Source organism: Camelus dromedarius, chromosome 18, assembly GCF_036321535.1.
Source record: "Camelus dromedarius isolate mCamDro1 chromosome 18, mCamDro1.pat, whole genome shotgun sequence".
Lineage (NCBI taxonomy): Eukaryota > Metazoa > Chordata > Mammalia > Artiodactyla > Camelidae > Camelus > Camelus dromedarius.
In genome coordinates this window covers 12606445-12626750 of record NC_087453.1, presented here as the reverse complement: position 1 = coordinate 12626750, position 20306 = coordinate 12606445, and the positions used below count along the sequence as shown (strand labels likewise).

Sequence of the window (20306 nt, the reverse complement as noted above, 5' to 3'; positions counted from 1 at the left end):
CCTTCTACTAACCTTGGGTTTTGTTCATTCTTCTTTTACTAGTTTCTTTAGGTATATGGTTAGATTGTTTATTTGAGATTTTTCTTGATTTCTGAGGTAAGCTTGTATTGCTGTAAACTTCCCTCTTAGAACTGCTCTTGCTGCATCCCATAGATTTTGGAGGATCGTTGTGTTTTTTTTGTCTCTAGATATTTTTTGATTTCTCGTTTGATATCTTTAAGGATCCGTTGGTTGTTTAGTATCATATTGTTCAGCCTCCATGTGTTTCAGTTTTTTTTCTTGTAGTTGATTTCTAGTCTTACAGCATTTGAATCAGACAAGATGCTTAATATGATTTCAATTTTCTTAAATTTACTGAAGTTTATTTTATGGCCTCTCATGTGGTATATCCTGGAAAATGTTCCACGTGCACTAAAAAGAATGCGTGTTATGCTGTTTTTGGATGGGATGATCTATCTGTATCTATTAAGTTCATCTGGTCTGATGTGACTCATGTGTCACTTAAGGCCAGTGTTTGCTTATTGATTTTCTGCCTGGATGATCTGTCCATTGATGTAAGTAGGGTGTTAAAGTCCTGTACTATTATTTTCTTACTGTCAGTGTCTTCCTTTCTTTCTGTGTTTTCTTGTAGCTCACTAAGTTTCCTTAAAATAACTATTTTGAATTCTTCATTGGGAAAATCTTAAATCTTCCTCTATTTGTGGGGGGTCAGTTACTGGAAAGTTACTTTGTTTTTTTTTAGCGATGTCATGCTTCCTTGATTTTCCATGTTCTTTGAAGTATTGTATTGCTGTCTTCACATTTCAAGAGGAGGTCACCTCCTCTAGCCTTTACTGACTGGCCTCTGGAGAGAAATACCCCCTGTTCACCCTTCTAGGGATTCTGAGGCTTTCTCAGACCTTTTCTATGGATACACCTGCTCCACACTTCTTGTTCCCTCTTGAGGAGGAATTCTTAAGATTGTATGCCTTCTCTTGCAAAGACAGGTTAGGTGCTGACAGCCTCCTGTTTGCTTTTCCTTGGGTGGTCTGAGTGCTAAAGTTTGTGTGCTTTCTCCCAGCCCTGCGGAGTTGAACGAGTTCTCTGCATGTGCTCACTAGCTTTCTGCAAAGGCTCACACTCACTGCCCTCAGGGTGCACACAAGGAGTCAGCTATGGAATGTGGGTGTGTGGGTGAGGCACATGGAGCATTGTGGGAGCAAACTGGGGGGATGTTCCTGCAAGGCAATCTTGGTAGATTGTGTGTGGGCTTCCTGATGGAGCCCATGAAGGGGCTATAGTAGGACCTGTGTCCCTTTGATGCCCTCCAAGAGCCCTGGCTGCTGTTCCCCTAGTCCCTCTCTACCCCCTAGTCATGCAGAATACCTCTGTATTCTGGATGGGGTGAGAAAGAAGTGGACCTCTTGACAGTGACCTACATGACTAAAGGCAGTCAGGCTCTCACTCATATGCTCTCAGTTTTCCCCTTGGGAGAAATCTTGGGCTAAGAAGGTCTTTCCTGGCTCTGAGCTGTGCCACCTGGTGGGAGGGGTGACTGGGATAAAGTGAAACTCTTCTTACCTTCTTCAATGAGTCCAGTCTCAGATTTTGTTTTTGCTCCAACTGTATGCTGAAAATTCTTTGTTGGACTCCTGGCTTTCCACGGAAGTATTCTTGCCTATAGAGATTATCAAAATTGGTGTTTTTTTAGAGAGAAGACAAAAGAACACTCCTTTTCTGCCATTTTGCTTATGTTTTATAATATATGTGTGTGTGTGTGTGTGTCTGTGTGTGTGTGTGTATTTAACAAGAAAATACTTTTTGCATGTGAAATCCAACTCATAGAACTCAGGATTTGGAAAGAATTTTAGAGACCTCCTCCACTTAAAAGGTTTATTGCTGATTGGTTACTGTTAACAACTAAAACATTTATCGCCTAAAATTATCTTTTTATTTTTTTGTCCTTATTTAGCTGAATTTCCAAGTTTACAAGTTCAGTTGATAAATACTTTATATGTGACAACCAAAAGTTAAAATTAACCATAATTATACTTTCCTGAACAGTAAATATTTAAAAGAAACTATACCTTTATACTTTGGTCTTAAAGAACTGGGTTGGAGTATACAGTGGAAATATGACACTTGGTGCTCCTTTGGATTCCCAAGACTTTTCCATGTCTGGGAGAGAACTTGGGAGGGAGCCTTTGCATAACAAAGGGGCTAGGAACTTCTCTGTTTTTTCACAGTTGATTGGCTTTCTGCAATTTATTAAGCCACAAGTCATTAGGAATAAAACTTTCAGTCTTTAAATGACCACAGTATTTTTAATGCAGCAGAATGAATATGTAACACCCCATTCTATAATGTAGATATGTTTCTGAAAGATTGGCTACTTGGGTATTACTTTTGCTATTTAAATTGTCATCCTCATCACTGAAGTAGCAGTAATAATAATAGTAGTAGTAGTAGTAGTTAACATTTATGGAAGATTTAGCATGTTTTATATATAGTTTCCTTTAATCCTTATAACAATCCTATGAATTGGGTGTTTTATTCTTTCCACTTTATAAATAAGAAAACTGAGACTTAAGTAGACCATATCATTTGTTCGGTTGGTTCGTTGTGGTAAAGTTCAGATACCATTTACCCTATGGCTGGCACTCCATAGTAGACATTCAGTAAGTATTTGAGTAATAAATAATTGTGTGAGATATAAGATAATCTTGTCTTTTGCAATAGTCCCTTCTATTCCTTTCCTACTGCCAACTCTCCAGTCCAAGTTCATATTTCTTCAAATGTAATTAGTCTGCCTTTTTTCCAGCCTCTCTTTACTCAGTCCATCCTCCTGGTAGGGCTCCTTCTGCCAAAGTTATATCCAAATCCTACTTTGCACATGTCATTCTGCCATTTAAAGTATTTCAGTGATTTCTTTTCACATATCACCTAAAGAATGATAATGGGCTTTGTCTTTGAACAGCCCTCATTAAGAATAAGCACTTAGAGATTTCAGTGTATCTCAGCTTCAGAACAGCCCATCTCATCTGGCTTTTGTTTTCCTTTTTAAAATAAACTTTATAAAAATAAAAATAATTTTTAAAAAGTACTGAATGGTATAAGTAAGAGTTCTTCCCCCAAGTCCCCATTCTCATTTCATAGAAGTAACCATTATAAAAATTTCCAGGATTATTTTTTCAGAAATTCTGCATATCTGAGCAGAAATATTAGATTTATTGGTTGCTTTAAAATTGTATAAATGAGATCATCTTGTGCATATCCATTTAATTCTTTTAAACGACTTCATAGCTGTATTAGTTACAAACCTTTCTGCTTTGAGTAACAGAAGCACGGGATGCACTGGAGGGATGTAGGACAAAATCTGGGAAATGGGTCAGGACCAAGACAGGACCTTGAAGTAGCAGGCTCAATAAGCCTCTCTTATTTTAATGGAGGTACTGGAGATTGAACCCAGGACCTCATGCATGCTAAGCACGCACTCTGCCACTGAGCTATACCCTCCCCCTACTAACAGACTACAAGAGAAAAATTATGATTGTATGACAAAATTCAGCATCCATTCCTGATTAAAACAACAACTTTTAGCCACCTAGGAATAGAAGGGAGCTTTCTTAATTTGGTGAAGAAGTAGCTATAAAACATGTACAGGAAACATCACACTTAATGTTAAATTGTCACTTTGAAGAAATTTCCACTTTGAGATCAGGAATCAGAGCTGTCCATTTTCATCATGTCTGTTCCATTTTGGGGGGGAAGTTCTAGCAATTGCAATGAGACAAGAAAAATGAAATGTTTTAAATATTGAAAAAGAAGAATTAGTAGCTTACTGTTTACACATGACATGATTGTTTATATAGGAATTGCAAAAGACTTCTGTATATACATCACTAAAGTTATTTTTTTCAAGTTGAACACCAAGTCAATTATATTTCTACACACCAACTACAAATAGAAAATTAAATTTTAGAAGATAATCTCTATAACAACATCAAAAGTAGCAGGTTCCTATGGAGAAAATCATAAAACTGTTGAAAGATATTAAAGAACATCCAAATAAAAGTAGGGATAGGTCATGTTGCAAATATTAGAAAACTCACTACTGTAAAGATACCAGTTCTTTACAAGAGATGGGGGTACTATTCTAGAGCAGAAGAAATTTCAGAAATAAAACAATCAATTTCAAAGTGTGGTTTTGATTGGATCCTATATCTACAAAAGAAAAAAGAAAAACCTTCCATTTATTCTTACTCTTCAGCTAGCCTGGAGACACCTACCACTGTTTTCAGTTTCTCATGTATCTTTCTAGAGCTATTTGATGAACATAAAAGTAACTATATTTTTTTCTTTCCTTATTACAAATTTAACAGTATGTTGTTCATATTATTCCACATCAGGCTTTTAAAAACATATACATTTTGGAAATGCTTTTGTGTCACTATATAGCTATCATTGTCTATCTAAATTGTAATGGCTGCATAGGCTTCTGTTGCTTGGAAGTACCTTGATTTATTTAACCTATCCCTTATTGATGGCTATTTAGATGATTTCTTGTCTTGCCACAATGAATACATATTTCACCCTTGTAAAACTGTGCTTTATGATAGATTCCTAAAAGTGAATTTGCCGAGGCAGATCTGTGCATTTTTTAATATTGCTTGCCAAATGATGTTCCACCAATGCATGACTGCATCAGCAGTGGATGAGAATTCCTGTTTTCTGACATCAAAGTGTGTTGTCAGACTTTCTAATATTCTCCAATGGTAGATGAAAAATACAGTAAGGTTGAGTTTTTCATATATTCAGAGCCAAATGTATTTCCTTTTCTGTAAATTCTCTGTTTATATTCTGAGCTTCTTTTCTCCTTGGGTTGTTGGTCTTTGTCTTATCAATTTCTGAGTTAACCTCTTTATAGGTTAAGGAAACAGGCTATTCATGATATGAAATACAGCTTTTCCTGGTTTGACTTTTTTTTTTTTTGCTGATCATGTTTTTTTGCCATGCAGATTATTTTTATTCATATACATTGTCAAACTTACCAGTTTTTTCTTTAATGACTACTGGGTTTTTTACTTGCAAAGACCTCCCCCATTGTGAGGTTATAAAATGCTATGCTGTGTATTTTTCTAGTACTTACATGGTTTGATATTTTTGTATTTAAATCTGTAGATCCACCAGGACTATTTTTGGTGTGAGATATAAGACTCTGCTTAAACCTCACCTTTCTCAGACAGATGGGGAGATTAATTTTGACTATGGGGGAGAGGGGATGTGGTAAGAGAGTCTTGATCATCATTTGAGGTATTTGAAGTCAGAGCTCCCTCTTCCCCACAGCAGGTGGGGAAAATCGTCTGTTTTAAAATGAGTCCTTTTTCAATGTTTCTTTTCATTTCTCAAAACTTTCTATTACTGCAGTACCATAGGCCTCACGACATCTTATGATTTTGATCTCGTTTTTGTACCATTTTAAAGTGGCTGTTTTCTGATGTTATGAAAGGATGCAGCTTCATGTCATTTATAAGCACTCTCTGAATTGTGATATGGCAGGAGTTACAGTGAATTCCAGCCATTATTTTTATGATCATCAGTTTCAGAGGGCTCTCTTTTCTGATTTTGTTTGCCTGATCCCAAGTCCATCTCATCCAGTGATCTTTCCTTAACCTTCTTTAATTGTCCATCCACTTATTATATTATCAGACAGGTTGTGAGCACAGGAGGAAGCCCATCTCCCTGAGCATGATTTCACATTTCTGTCATTGTTCTGGTCATAAATGTACAAACCTTTCAAACCTTTGAAACTCACTTCAGACTTACCAATGGAAATAAAGAGAATTGGCAATCATTTCCCATCATTAAGACTTTTAGTCCCTACTATGAATATTACTATGCCCTGTGGTCTTGAATGAATGATACTAACTTTGACCTAGGCACTTAAGAAAATACATTAAAACATTATTTAAAAATGACTTACCTCTCCACTCTAACTAAAGCAATAGTTTTCATGTGTTTGTGTTTTTTCTGATGTCTCTCTTCATCTATATTCATTTAGTAGGTGCCTTCTGTTCATCAGGCATTGTGTTGGGTACTGGGGCTACAGAGTTGAGTAAAATACATCTTCTATCTACTAAGGGAGACAGAAATATAACAAGTAATTGTAATGTACTATGCTGGGAACTACAGTAGAGCAGCTTACTGGGGGCATGTATCAGTCAGGATTTTTACTAGCAAACCACAGAATCCAATCTAGCTGGTTTAAGCAGAAGTAGCTTACAGTCTCCAGGAAGTTGATATGTTGAATGTTACACAGATGGAAATAAAGCAGTAAGGGACAGTGTTTCTATATAAGTGCCCAACCACACTAAGGAGGACTGTTTTAGAGAAAACACCACTGCTGCCTTGACTCACTTCTTCAGTACAAGTGGCATTAGATGCTGGACATCAGAAACTGTGCCCTCAGAACAGCCCTATAACATGAGTTGATCATTTTCTTTAAGGTCCTTGGTGCAGTTTGATGCACTTAGCCCAGTTCATGATCTTTGTATCCCTCGTGCCTTTCATTGGTCAATAGCAGCGGTGACTGAGTTTGAAATAGCTTTGCCTTCAGTATGGACTTCACTTGCGATGACCATAGGTGATTATTTTTAAGACTCTTTCAACATTGCATGCCACTGACTGCCAGCATCCCATCCTCTAATGAGGAATTGGCAAACTATGGCCTGCAGGTCAAATCTGGCCTGCCATTTGTTTTGATAAGTAAAGTTTTATCGTAACACAGCCGTGTTCATTTGTCTGCACATTGTGGCTGCTTTTGCACGACATCAGAGTCCAGTAGTTGCCGCAGGAGTTGCTTGCTGTGCGAGTTCTTTAAGATTATTGGTTACTTGTTCAAGAATATATTTTATGTGCAAGGGGCTCCTAAAAGACGGAGATGGGCCGTCAGTGCTCAGACATCCTGGGCCTCTTGAAGCTCCCTAAGTAACATGATGACCTCATCAAGGTTCCTTTGGGACATTAGCCCCTTTCGTCAAAAACCTTAACTGGGTGCTAGCGTTTATTTATGCATTCAGTGTTGCAAGCCTGTCTTGATAGCTGGAGTCCAAAGAAACTGTTGACTCTATTTCTGTAATTTAAATATGTCTTATTTTATTTTTACCCTTTGCTCTGTTACGTGTTCCTTCTAGTCCTCAGCTTCAGACAACAGTGTCTTCAGCTCATGGAAGATTCTATTGTTAGAAGTCCAGGAAACTCTCTGCCATAACATGGGGATAATCTTGGGATGTGGCCAGAAACTAATGGATGCTGAAGAGTACTTGGAAGATCAATCTTTCCTGTATCTTAAGTCCGTTAAATCAGACTCATTCTTGCTGATATTTGCAAACATGGAGTTAATAGTTGGGTGCAGAAGAATTGTACGGACCATGAACTTTGTTCTCCTTTGACCATATGTACTATATTCAGTCCACACTGAAGTCTTCTGGTCTTATTCGCCATCTTACAAGGCAGTAGCCTGGGATCCACACGATGAAAAGCCCCCATCTTACTATCCCATCTGAATTTCATTTCTAATTCAAAATGACTATTAACGAGCTTTTTGGTCAGCTTCCTCTAGTTCCTCTCACAGAAGCAGCCAGTCTGCTTTTATTCTCTTTCTAATTTAAAGGCAATAAATTTATCTTCAAGTGTATCATCTTTCTTTTTGTTTTCCTTATTGGGATTTTTAAAAACTTCAACATAAGTATCTACAGAGTCTTCTTATCTCTCTGCCAACAGCTTTTGTCCTCCCCGGGCAGGGGCGGGGCGGAGTCCTTTTGATCTTTTGCAAGTCTGCACTCTCTTAAAGACTGCACTGCTTCAGGCCTGGAATTTTTTCCTGGCTAAGAATTTTCATCTGTGAACATGATAGCTTCTTTGCAGCTCTTTAATAAACAGTCTCTGTTATAAATCTTGGCATTGGCGCACGTTAGTTTGAAGTTACCTTTAGTTCTAAGGACTGATACTCGTGTCCTTGATCTAATCTTTCATTGCACTAAAATCCACTGGATGTATATGTCATCGAGCTGCCAGGAGCAATACTATCAGTCATGGGAAATGCGAAGAAAGCTCTGGGGTCCTTTCTGTGATTCTGTCTCACCAAAGCTTCTGGAGCAGGGCTCTGGCTGAGGAGCTCAGGGCACTTCTGTCTTACAGGTCCTGCCTCATGCTGTGTCATCTCCATCTCACTTTCTAAAACTCCTTTTTCTTTGCCTGTTTTCTTTTCTTTTCCCAGGACTACCTTGCCTCCATTCTTTCTCCTTTTCCTTTCTCCATCCTTATGCTTGTCACGATCATACTGTCATCTGGTGGCCTGGATCCAGGCCGAGGCACCTGGACAGAGCTTGGAGACTTTCTTCCCACCTTCAGGTACAGCGTCAGTGCTTCTCTCCCTTCTCCTCATACAGGCCTTGGTCCGGCTTGTGTTTTTTGTGCATCCTCCATATGTGGAAACGGCTCCTCTACCAGGCCCAGGCCTCCAGCCCACCTGCTGGGACCAGCCAGGGGAGCAGAGGGCGGGAGCAGGGCCCTCCAGCATGTGGCTCCTGTCTCTCTCCATTATTTGCAGTGGCCAGTGTGTTTGATATTTTGACTGTTTTCCATTTTTTCACTACTATAAATAACTGAGATCAATGTCTCTCTCACTTATAAGTTAGGGTGTGTATGTATTGGTAGCAGTTGATATGTATTGTCCAAAGGAGCTTAAAAATAACTTTTCATATTTTTCTTTTTATAGAAATAATACTATATTGTTATTATAAAAATAATGCTTTGCAGGAAAAATTTAAAATGCCAATAAACTGAAAGAAGAAAATAAAAATTATCTGCAGTGTTACTTACTAATAGTTTCACCATTTTCATGCAAAACACTGTTTCCCCTTTTACAAACACAGCCTCTACTACATACACCTTAACATTCATTTGAGGCTCTTTTCATGTCATTAGAACTCATTGGAATGTTTTTTTATTTTAATGTTTTTTGGAGGTGAGGTAATTAGGTATTTATTTTTGATGGAGGCACTGGGAATTGAACCCAGGACCTTGTGCATGCTAGACACACACTCTGCTGCTGAGCTACATCCTCCCTCCCCTTTTCATGTCATTAGAGATTCTTCTGTAGCATCACTAACAACTGCATAATGTTCCATTCTATAGGTGTACCATAGTTTATTTAGCCATTCCCTAATTGTGGGCTTTTAGGATTTTTTTCAGTTTTTCACTATTCCCAGCAGTACTGAAGTAAACAACCTTGAGACAAGTCTGCACACATCCATCATGCCTTCTCTAAGATAAATTCTTAGAAGTGAGATGAGTGGGTCAAAGGTTATGTATTTTTTTTTAAGTAATAAACTTTATTTTTTTAGACCAGTTTTAGGTTCAAGCAAAATTGAGCAGAAAGTATAGAGCGTTTTCATGTGTTTCCCCTGTCAACCCCATCCTCCGATGCTGTGCGTGTACAGTTTTAAGGATTTCAGTATGTGTTGTCAAATTGCCTGATAGGAATATTATGCCATTTTCCGTCCTTACCTACATTTTCCCATATCTCCACAACACTGAGTATTATCATTAAAAAGAAATCTTTCATAGGGCACTTTAAAGCCAGATACTTAACTTCTGTCATCATTAAACTGATTTTTTTCTTCTTTTGTTCTGTGCAGAGCTAGTTGGTAACTTTCAGCTTTTATTTCTGTTATTTTTTTGCATGGCTGAACCCAAAAAGATAATCAGCAGCCATTAGGACCTTCCATTTCACAGGCGCCTTTCTCTTTAGAAAGCAGATGTCGTTATGAAGACTTTTCTTCCTTTTTGTATATATGTTTCAACATCTCAAATTATCTTAATCTTATCTTAATAAACAAATTCTGTAGGTCTATATCCTTATTAAGAATCACTTTCACTTCGCTGTGAATGTGGGCCCTGGCAGTGGGATAGGACCTGTAAGCACATTGAAGATCCTGTTCTTATGAAGAACAAAAGAGGAGGAACGTTTTTATTTTGAGATCTACTAAACTGGTTTCCCTCTGTCCCATAATCTGAATTTCTTCTTCTGTTTAAGTTCCTCCAAATTTATTTTCCCCACCTTTTAAAAAAAATAGTAATATACTTATTTTTGATGATTATAACACTAATATACATTTTATAAAAATTTGAGTAACATGAAAGTATATCATTTAGTTAATGAAACCTGTAATCCTGCTGTCCAGAGATAGCCTCTATTAATAATTTGGTATATTGTATATCTTTTTAGGGAGTTAAAGGCATTTAATAACAACAGTGAAACAGTGATTACAAGCCAGGTACTGTGCATTGTCTCATTAAATCCTCACAGTGTCTCTGAGATGGAGCTCCTGTTTACCAAAAAGTAAACTTGAGGCTTACAGCTTACTGGCAACTTACCTAAACATATTTCTAATATTTGTTCCCATAGCTGTAATAAATAAAGATCTATCTATGTGTCCTTGTCTGATTATCTCCATGTGATAAATTTCCAAAAGTAGAATTACTTGATCAAAAATTTTGCACATTGAAACTTTGGTTCCCTTGGAGCGCGGTAGTTAAGAGCATGGGCTTTGCTGTCATACACACCAGTGTTCACGTTCTCACTGCTACTTGCTGGCCACTTACTGGACTTGTGCCTTAGTTTGCCCCTATGTTAAATGGGAATGAAAACAGAAAGCTCATAGGGCTGAGGATTAAATGAGATGATGTGTGGAATAACCCTGGCTTGTATCCACACAGAGGAAGAGCAGTGTGTTAGACAGACCAGTCCCTGCTCTTACAAAGCTGGCATTTTAATGTGGATGTTGGGGAGGAAGCCGTGAAAGACTGGCAGTAAACAAATTAATGAACAAGAAAAATAGCAGTGCTGTGCAGACAGTTAAAAAGAAAATGATATTCTAGGTAGATAGGTTGGGTCAGTTGGGGAAGTCCTTAAGAGGTGATATTTTAGATAAGGTCTGAATGAGGAGGATTCTCTTTAAATTCCCAGGAGTAGAATTGAGGGATCAAAATTACATGCATTAAAATTTTGGGTCATATATTGACCAAATATTGACAAATTGACCTGCAAAACAATTCTAAAATGATTTATAGTTCCTCTGTGTCTAGGCATGTTTCTTTCCTTCAGCCTCAACCAGTGGTTTTCTCCTGATTTTAGCAAGTGGAGTTAATGGAAAGATGATCTTGGAGACCTTTCTGTTTGTCTTCTAAAAAGCTTCTTAGGCAGGGAGAAAAGATAAGAAATAAGTGAGTCTCTTTGAAGAATCCCTTGTGCTCCCTCCCCCTAAATTAATTGTCCAGCATCACCCTTATACTATGAACCTTTCTTCTCATGTGCTGCCCTTTTGCTGAGTGCCAGTTCCTGCCTGCATTGTGTGATAGGACTGGAAGCTGCCAACCTTTTAGCCAATATGCTTGTTGGTAACAACCACTTTTCCCCTTTGGAATTAGGCAGTGCCTGGCTCAGGGGAGATGGCTGATCTGCAGTGCTTTTACTATAAAAACAAGGCAGCTTTTAAAGATAAGCTGGTTTTTCCAAACGAATTTGTTGGCAAGGGTTTAATACCTTCTGTGAGTTAAAACTCACAGGCTCTGCACATCTTTTTGTTACGGTCAGACCCCTCCCCTCTATGGCATGCAGTAGGGGGAAGGGGGTCTTGCTGAGCTCTGGACCCAACTGCTTCTGCCCCAGAATCGGTGGGTAATAAGATGTCTTTTGTTTGTTTGGCATGCGTGTATGGATTACATATTGTTTGTGGATCCATTCTGTAAAGCCCTTTATCATCCTACGTAAACTGTGTCATAAGACACCTTCTCTTTGTAGGTCTTGAGCTTGGCCCAGCATCATTACAGTGATATAACACATGTTAAATTACAGACCTTATTCAGGTACTATTTTTATTTCAGTTGTATATTTTTATTGCACGCACATGTATTAGAATTTAATGTCTGATTCAAGCCTTAAGAAAATAATACTATGGAGCTTAAATTCATAGACAAATGGAGGAAAAGTCACTTGTTCTTAAAATGTGATTTCTTTTTATAATCTTTTTTAACTCAGCAACCTTAAATAAAACATCCCGAGGGCAACATGTGTTAACGAGGGTGTCTGGGGGTGGCGTGGGGAGGGAATGTGTTTGGTAAAATTGTCCAGGAGCAAAGCACCGCTCACTTGAAGCCCAGAGATTTGTCATCCAAATATGTGCAGATTGCTGGTGCTATAAATAGTTTGAACTCAAGTAAACAGCTTCTTCCCCCCAGCTGCCGCTTGGCCATTGTTCCCATGCCAGAACAGCATCTCACCCACACACGTGTGCCCTGTTCTTAGGCCGCCGCCGTCATGGGCTCCGCAGGTGCCCAGGGCGGGAGATGGCCGGGGGCCAGGTCCTCAGGCCCTTCAGTTCCCACCTTCAGCTCCCACCCAGCCAGGTTTGTTGTACAGGCTCACAGATGGGCCTGTGCTCTAGAGAAGCACAGAGCTGGGTTTCCCGGCAGCTCTCCAAAGCCCTGGGGCCACCTGGCTGCGGACTGAAGTGGATTTAGGAGACACAGACACACTCTTTTCAGGGCAGAAGCACACACTATTCATTCCTTTCTGTTGGAGCCAAGAAGAGTGGCAGGGTGGTCGGAGCTGCTGCAGGCGGGGCCTGTGCGGATGCAGGCAGGCTGGCTGCTGACATTTCAGAAGCCTGCTTGAGGACTCAAGCAAAACGCTGCCAGCAGAGCAACTGAGGACATTCCACGGTTTATTACTATATTTCCTTTGGAAAAAATAAGTCTCTCTCTCATACAATTCCTGCTTCAGCCTCACTCATCTACAGTGACTCTTACGTCAAATGCCCATGAGGAGGTTGTGGGGAACGTGACATTTTGTTGTTGAGAGGACAGGGATGATAGAAAGTACTGGGTTAGGATTAGGAAACCTGGATTCTTGGGAAGTTAGCCAACTTTTCTTTGCTTTAGTTTCTTCATCTGTCAAGTGAGGATAATCCCATCGCTCCTGTTTCGTGGAGTTGATGAGAAAATGGAGGTAACGGTACTTCCTGGACTGTGCCGAGCCAGTGGACTGACTGTAAAGGAGAGGTGGGAAAGTTTAAGGGGTCTCCCAAGCCTGGCCTTCTCCTCTGTGACCTCAAGCAAATGGCTAGTGTCTCCCCACCTCAGTCTTCTTATCTGTAAAATGGGATTATCAGTACCCACCTTGCAGGAGTGTTGTGAAGATTATAAATAATGTATGTAAAGCTCTGACAAATGCTAGATAATAGTTAAATAGCAATCATAGTTATTGTTACGTTTCATGTGGAGATACTGTGGGTGATTTAGGATTCTTTACCTGGAGGAACAGATTGAGTTTGTAGATGTCGCTATTACTGAAAGGCCCTGCTAAAAGCTCATGGCAATGATAAAAATAGATAAAATTTTAAAATGTAAAAGTGATCATGAACATCATTAAAAAAAAAAATCTACCAGCCTGGAGGGGCCTCATTCTCCTCCTTACCCCCTCACCTGAGGTAATCGTTTCAGTTTTTCTGCTTTTAGCTCTTCTGGTGGTCACCCCGTTTCTCTAAATAATATTACCTCTATTTCTTTTTTACATTAATTTTATTCTTGTCAAAGTGGCACATGCACATAGGTTTGCTTTGTTCTTTTTAAGGTCAAATATCATTCTAAATTTACACTAGAAAACAGCTGGCCCCTGCCCCACCCCTTCTTTTTCTTCCCTCCTGTCCTGCTAAGAGCACATGCTTTTGATCCATTAGCTGTTTGTTCTAGTACGTATCTCCACATAGCTAAATAATGTGCCTATACAGCTATCTCCCTTTAAAAATTATGGGAATTTTCAAACATCCAGTGCCCAAGAGAGTAGCCTAATGAATCATCATGTGCCACCGCTCCCCAGCATCAAGCATCATGACCAGTCACGCTTCATCCATTTTCCCCCTGCTCCTGGATAATTCTGAAGGAAATTCTAGACAACATTTCATCAATAGCTACATCAGTATGTATCTCAGAAAATAAGGACTACCTTTTTTTTTTAACACTAGCATTATTACACAATAAAATAAGTAATAATCCCTTTTACTGGCAAAGATCTGATGTTAACTTAAAATATTTATTTTCCTCAGATCCAAACAAGGACCACACACAAACATACTGCTCTTTCTTCATTTGTAAGTTTTGGACGTTGCCTATTGACCTCCTAGGATGGCACAGGAAGCCTTAGCTTTTTTACAAACATCACAGTTCTGCTCACACTCTTTTCTCCCTTACCATTTTCCCTCAACAGTACAGTTTTTTGGTTAAATCCGTATTAAGTGTTATGGCATCATAAATATTGTTTACCGCTGAGCCGGTAACATTCTCATTATTTTTCCTTTCTGTCTGTTTTCCTGGGAAGCATATTATAGCTTTTGCTTTAATATGTTCAGTTTTCCTTGTTCCATCTTGCTAAGTCTTTCCACGCTTTCCTATAGACTTTCAGTTCAGTTTTCAGCAGACCTGACAAGAAGTCCCGTCATTTCTGTTCCTGGAGCTCCCACCCTCCTGCTCCAATCAGACTGACGCTCTATAAGAGTCAGCCGAGGTCCTGGAGATGCCACCATCATCACCATCACCTTCATCATCATCTTTGACGTTCCTTTCTCCTCTCTTGTTACATCCTTGTTTTTCAAAACCTTACTTTTTAGGTTAAATCCTCATTTAGGTGAATTTCTTCTCCAGAAGTTTACTGAGAAAACAGTACATGAGCGATAAATTGTTCTAAGTCTTTGCAAGTCTAAATATGTCTTTATTTTGTCTAGACTGAGTATAAATTCTAGGTCCCAAACCATTTTCTTTCAGAACTTTTCCCTTGGAAAGCATTGCTCCTTTGTTTTCAGGCACCCAGCCTTTCTGGCAAGAAGTCTGATACCAGTCTGATTCTTTTCTTTTGAAATAATCTGTTTGTCTCTCTAGAAACTTGTAGCATTTTTTCTTTTGAATTCTGAAAAGTCAAGACACCATACCTAGGTGTGGTCTCTTTTCCGCCTCCCAGCATTTTAAGCTTTTCAGTTTGAAGAGGTAGTCTTTCTTTGGCTCTGGAAAATTTCTCCCATCATATCTTAGATAACTTCCTATTGTACTTTCCTTTCTATTTTGGTTTTTTTTTTTCTGGAATTTCTATTTAATCTGACATTGAACTTCCTGGATTGTTGTTTTATATCAAGATCGTTTTTTATCCTGTGAATATTTTTTTCCTATATTTAGAAAGATTTCCTTTTCTTATTTTCCAGTCCTTCTCCTGAATTGTTGATTTCAGCATTCATAATGTTAATTTCTAAGAGCCCAGGTTTGTCAGCTTATTTTATGTCTTATGGACACAGTATCATCAGAATCTTTTAGAAGACATTAAGAATTTTTCTTTAAAGCTTTTCATTTGTCTGAGTCTTTTTTCCCATGTTTGAGCCCATTTTCTCTTTATTTGAATCCCTGTCGTGCTGTTGGTTTTCCTCAGACACCATGTGATACTGTTTTTTTTTTTTTTTGACATTTGTAATTAATAATAAAAGCTTCCTTTTAGGAGCCAGGCTTTGATTTCTTCTGGAATTGGTTGTCTTTTTGCCCCACAGACCTCACCCCTGCCTAGGAAGTTGCTGGAAGCTCTCTGTAGCATGCTGAAGGGTGTGCTTTGCTTTAGGGCACCTGAGCAGCAGTTAGACAAAGGGTCCTTCAAAGGTTAAAATAAGGATGCCCGTTCTCTTACTAGAAGCCCTAGCTCACCCTACTCATCAATTTGTTCAAAGACCCCTCTCCTGTCTGCCTGGGGTCCTGCAGAGGTTCCCGACCCCCCATGTGCTGTAGGCATGGGGTGGGCAGCTGATGGGCACAGGATGTTCGGTGGGTCCCCTAATTTCAGCCCTCTTCCTAGATCCTCTTGATGCTTGCCGTCTCCTGGCTCAGAGCCTCCCTGGGCTTCCACATTTCCACTGGTGCTTTCCTGTCCCTGTGCTCTGGACTTCACCTGCTGTCTGTCGTCATGCTACTCTGAACATTTTTAGAAATTATTCGGAGTGAAATCCAATGTTCTTGTTCTCTAATGATCTTACCTCGCCAAGGGGGAAAGCCTGATTTGTAGTTTAGAAGACATGATACTTTTTTAAAGCAAAAATTACTTTACCTCAAGCCTGGACTGTCTAGGGTATGTGTGTGTTTAGAAAATATTTGTTGAATTTCCTGCTTTGTACCAGTGAACAAGGGAGACATGATGTTGATCTCACAGAGCCTATGGTATGTATAACATGTACTTACAATAACATATGTTAGGGGTCATGAGAGGAGAGACAGAGGGTGCCTTGGACGCCTACACCTGGGGGAGCTAACTTAGCTCCGGGAAGGCCTCCACAAGGAAGACCTTATTATGGCCATCTGCTGGCCCAGTAGGAGTTAACCAAACCAAGAGGGAGGAGCCAGTTAGATTTGTATTTCAAAGTGCAGTGTCAAGAGAGCCTTAAACCAGGTCTTCCTACTGCTAGAGCACCAGGCTGTGCAGCTTCAGGGAATCCCCTGCCTTCTGGGGCTGGGCATTTCTCATCTCAAAAATGAGACCACATGCTCTTTTCAGCTGTAAAAATCAAATCTAAGATTATTTAAAATTAACTGAAGAGAAGAGATCTGTCTTTCCCATTACTGCCCCAATCTAAGACCTGTCTGTTGCTGTTGGATATCAGGTGTAAAGAAGGCTGGGAAAGGGAGGGGCTGAGCAGTATCCTGAGAGCCTCCCCTCTTCCCAGGTGCACACTCAATGGGATCAGGTTTCCCTTCCCCTGCCAGCTCTCCAGCGGGCACAGCGCATACCCCATCGGCAGCAGTCCAGGGGGTGGAGCCTCAGAACATCAGACTCTTTAGAGAAAACACCAGGTGTACTCCAAAACCAAAAAAATACATCAAACATTTCTTTGTCATCCTTTGTAAGGTTGATTCTCTCCACACCCCAGTTGGTTAATGGTTTGTTTCTGGTGGTAAGAGATGGATGACTTCCCTTCCTTTTTTCCTGCTCTTTTCTATGTTCCTATTTTTTACAATAAGCAAATATGATTCTAATTGGAAAGAAAAAATCTGCTTTGGATTAAGTCTCAGTCCATATGTTTCTCAGTTAGTTATGGCTAGGAAAAATGGGGAGCTTCCAGCTGTGTGACATAGGGAATAAGTGAGTTTGAAATAGCGTGACAGCTGAAACCCGCCTTTGATAGGGTGAAAAGTTAATTGCATTTTACAGCAGGTATTCGGACTAAAAGTTGGGTAATGGTGGCCAGAATTTATTCATTCATACACTCCTTTCAACAGATGTCTGTTACTTACCAGCTGAACAAGTTACTCAGTTGATCTGTTTCTGCAATTTCCTCTTATGTCAAGCAGGGATAATAAATATACCTACCTCATAGGATCCTTGTTGAGATTAAATGAGGTAGTTTATGTAGAGCAGTTAGAATATTATCTGGTATATGATAAAAATTCAGTACAAGTTTTTGTTATTTATGGATTTCCTTATTTTAATGAATATCTCATAATATATACAAAATGCTTATGAATTAGACCCAGATCTTTTCCTTAAGAAGCTCAAATTCTAGCAGCAGAATAAGATCAGCCCAGAAATAAATATGCCTCAAAGGAGAAAAGGATAAGTTTCTTAAGAGAGAAATAGATAAAGTACTAAGGACATTCAGAGGGAGGGCCCCCTTCCAGCCTGGGGATGAGAGGGTGGAAATTAAAGGCAGCTTTGTGGCAAAGGGGCTGTCTGAGCCCTTCCGCCCAGCCCTGTGCTACGGTTGTGCTGGCTGTGAGGAACTGACAGGTTTCCTGCAGGGAAACATTTCAAAGGCAGTAGAGTCAGGGACCTAAGAGGACAGGCCTGGCCCCAGACAGCCCGGCCTTGGAGCACAGGCTCCGTCCTTTACTCCGGGAACCCTTTGAGCAGGCCCGTCAGCCTCTGCCTGCATCGCCTTCCACAAGCGAAGGAGGACACGAGTGACACATCCTGTAGCCTGTCCATGTGAGGATGACGCACAGCGGTGTTTACAGCACCGAGCGTGGCCCTGTCCACAGTGTACCATCTCCCACGGTCAGTGCGGGGAAAGAATGAGTGTGCTGATGTCACGGTCCCTCTTCGTGGCTTCTGTCACAATTGGACAGTTAGTCTGCAGGGCAAGTGTTGCAAACTACGCCATTGTGGAAGGAACAGCTACCTTTGTTTTTATGAATGGGCTCCTTCCTAGTAGTTTTGTGTAAGTAACAAAACTGGCTTCAGAGCACTGAGGGTGATGTCAGTAACTGACCTGTCAAGAGCCGGGCTTTGTTTCCTGACACCCACTGGGACTTCAGGAATAAAGGCTCAGCCAGACAGCGCCCCGCCCCCAGGCGCCTGACAGCTCAGAGACTTTGTTCCTTACTCACCCTGACGCTCTAGAGAAACACAGGCCCTTCCAGCTTCCCGACATTCTTAACCTTATTCATTCACTGTCACATCATCCTGAGGACACAGGGTGATGACACTGAGTCAGAATTAGAAAATAATGTCTTAAGATGTCACAGCTGATTTTTGCAAGTATTTTTTAACTTGCAGTGTGTGGCAGGCACTTAATCCACACACGAACCTTGAAGGGTGAATGGTGTATTATTCACATTTTGCGTTGGGAAACCAAGGCACAAAGTTGTTACCTTGCCCAGGGTCCTGTGCAGGTAGAAGATCTAGGGACAGGAAGGAACAGGTCTTTCAGGCTGTTGACTGCTGCTCTCCATGGGTGACCAGGCCAGTGTTCTTTCTATCCACTACAGTCCCACACCAGCTGTGGGAGAGCCTTCAGAATGGCAAACTCCCTCCTAGACATGGCCTGTTTGCTTTGACCTTTTCTGGTTAACTTCAGAGTTTTCTGAGAACTAATTAAAATTCTTGTTAAGTCACAAACTGCCACAGCCTTACCCCCCACCTACAAATAGCTTCTTTCCCAGCAGAGCTCTAAGTCCTATGTTGCTTTAAGGCAAATCAGATCTGCCTGTTTGAGGGGAGGGGCAATTGAAGCCCAGACTTGCTCAGGCCACACAGGATTTTGATAGGAAAGCAAGTAAGCACCCCTCTTACCTAGTGGCCAGAAGTGTTTCCTGTGGGCAACAGATTGACTGCCTTTCCCCATCCCAGGCCTGGCTGAACCCAGGAAAACTCTCCCACCCACCCCTTCCCCACTTGTTTTAATAAGTTTACCTTGTTTCCTAAGTGAAGATGATCCCACTTTAGAAATAAAGGCCAGGCTCAGTGGAGTAACCATTTTGAGAAGTCGCATTGGCAGTTGTGTGGCATGTCTGCTGGCCTGAGTCGGAATTAAAAGACTCAGTGTCCAAATCCAGCTCTTTCATCTTGAGCTGTGTGACCTTGGGTATGTCACTTAACTTCTCTGTGTTTCATTTTCTTATCCAGGAAAAGGAGATTAATAATGCAGCTCATGGGTACCTAGTTCTCCTAAAATGAGAATCAAAGGAGATTAGGTACAACAGTGAGAGCTACCATCTAACATCACTCATGTGCCAAATACTTTGAGTTTCCTTACATGTGTTATTTAATTCTCACTGTCCTAAAATGGAAGTCCTAGTATCCTATTTTTCAGTTAAAAAAACAAAAAAAACACGAAGTTAAGAGAAGTTAAGTCACACAGGATTCAGATCTACATCTCTGGCTCCCAAGTCGATGCTCATAATCACTGCACTTGTCACATTGCTTCCCACTGTGCACAAAAGCAGAAAGGCTTCGGGTGTCCTCCCTATCAAACACTCTACAAGTACAGGAGATGGATGCTTGTCTTGTAACCACTGCGGTTCTGTGTTAGTCCCTTAGGACAGTCAAATTCTCTTGCTTTATCTTATCTAGTAGTTTATGCTGCCTCTTTCCATGTCCCCCAGGATGTGTTCAGTGAATTCTTGGGGGTTTTCTCCCAGAGAAACAGTTCAGCTCCACCAGAAAGGGGGTTGAAGGAGCCTGAGCTGAGCCTGGCATCTTGAACAGTGGCCTCCAACCCCTCCAGGGCTCTCCCCTCCCTCCTTCAGGCGTGCAGTCAGCTGGCTTGTAGGAAAAGTCCTTACGTTGAATTTGTTGATAAGCTCCTCCGTCACTGAATTTTAGAAGACACCAAGCCCTCATTTTATTGATGGGAAACTGAGGTCCAGGGAGAGAGGAGACTTGCTTGAGGCCATTCATTCTGTTAGGAGTGTGACCAGGACCAGAACCCAGTTCCCCAGGCAGCGGACCAGCAGTCTTTCTC

At 40.5% G+C, this 20306-nt stretch overlaps 1 protein-coding gene across 1 annotated transcript in view; it reads left to right on the top strand.

Annotated features, from left to right (window-relative positions):
* The window catches only part of PKIG (cAMP-dependent protein kinase inhibitor gamma), a 61642-nt gene that overhangs the window by 16410 nt on the left and 24926 nt on the right, over nucleotides 1–20306 (top strand). The window lies entirely within an intron of this gene.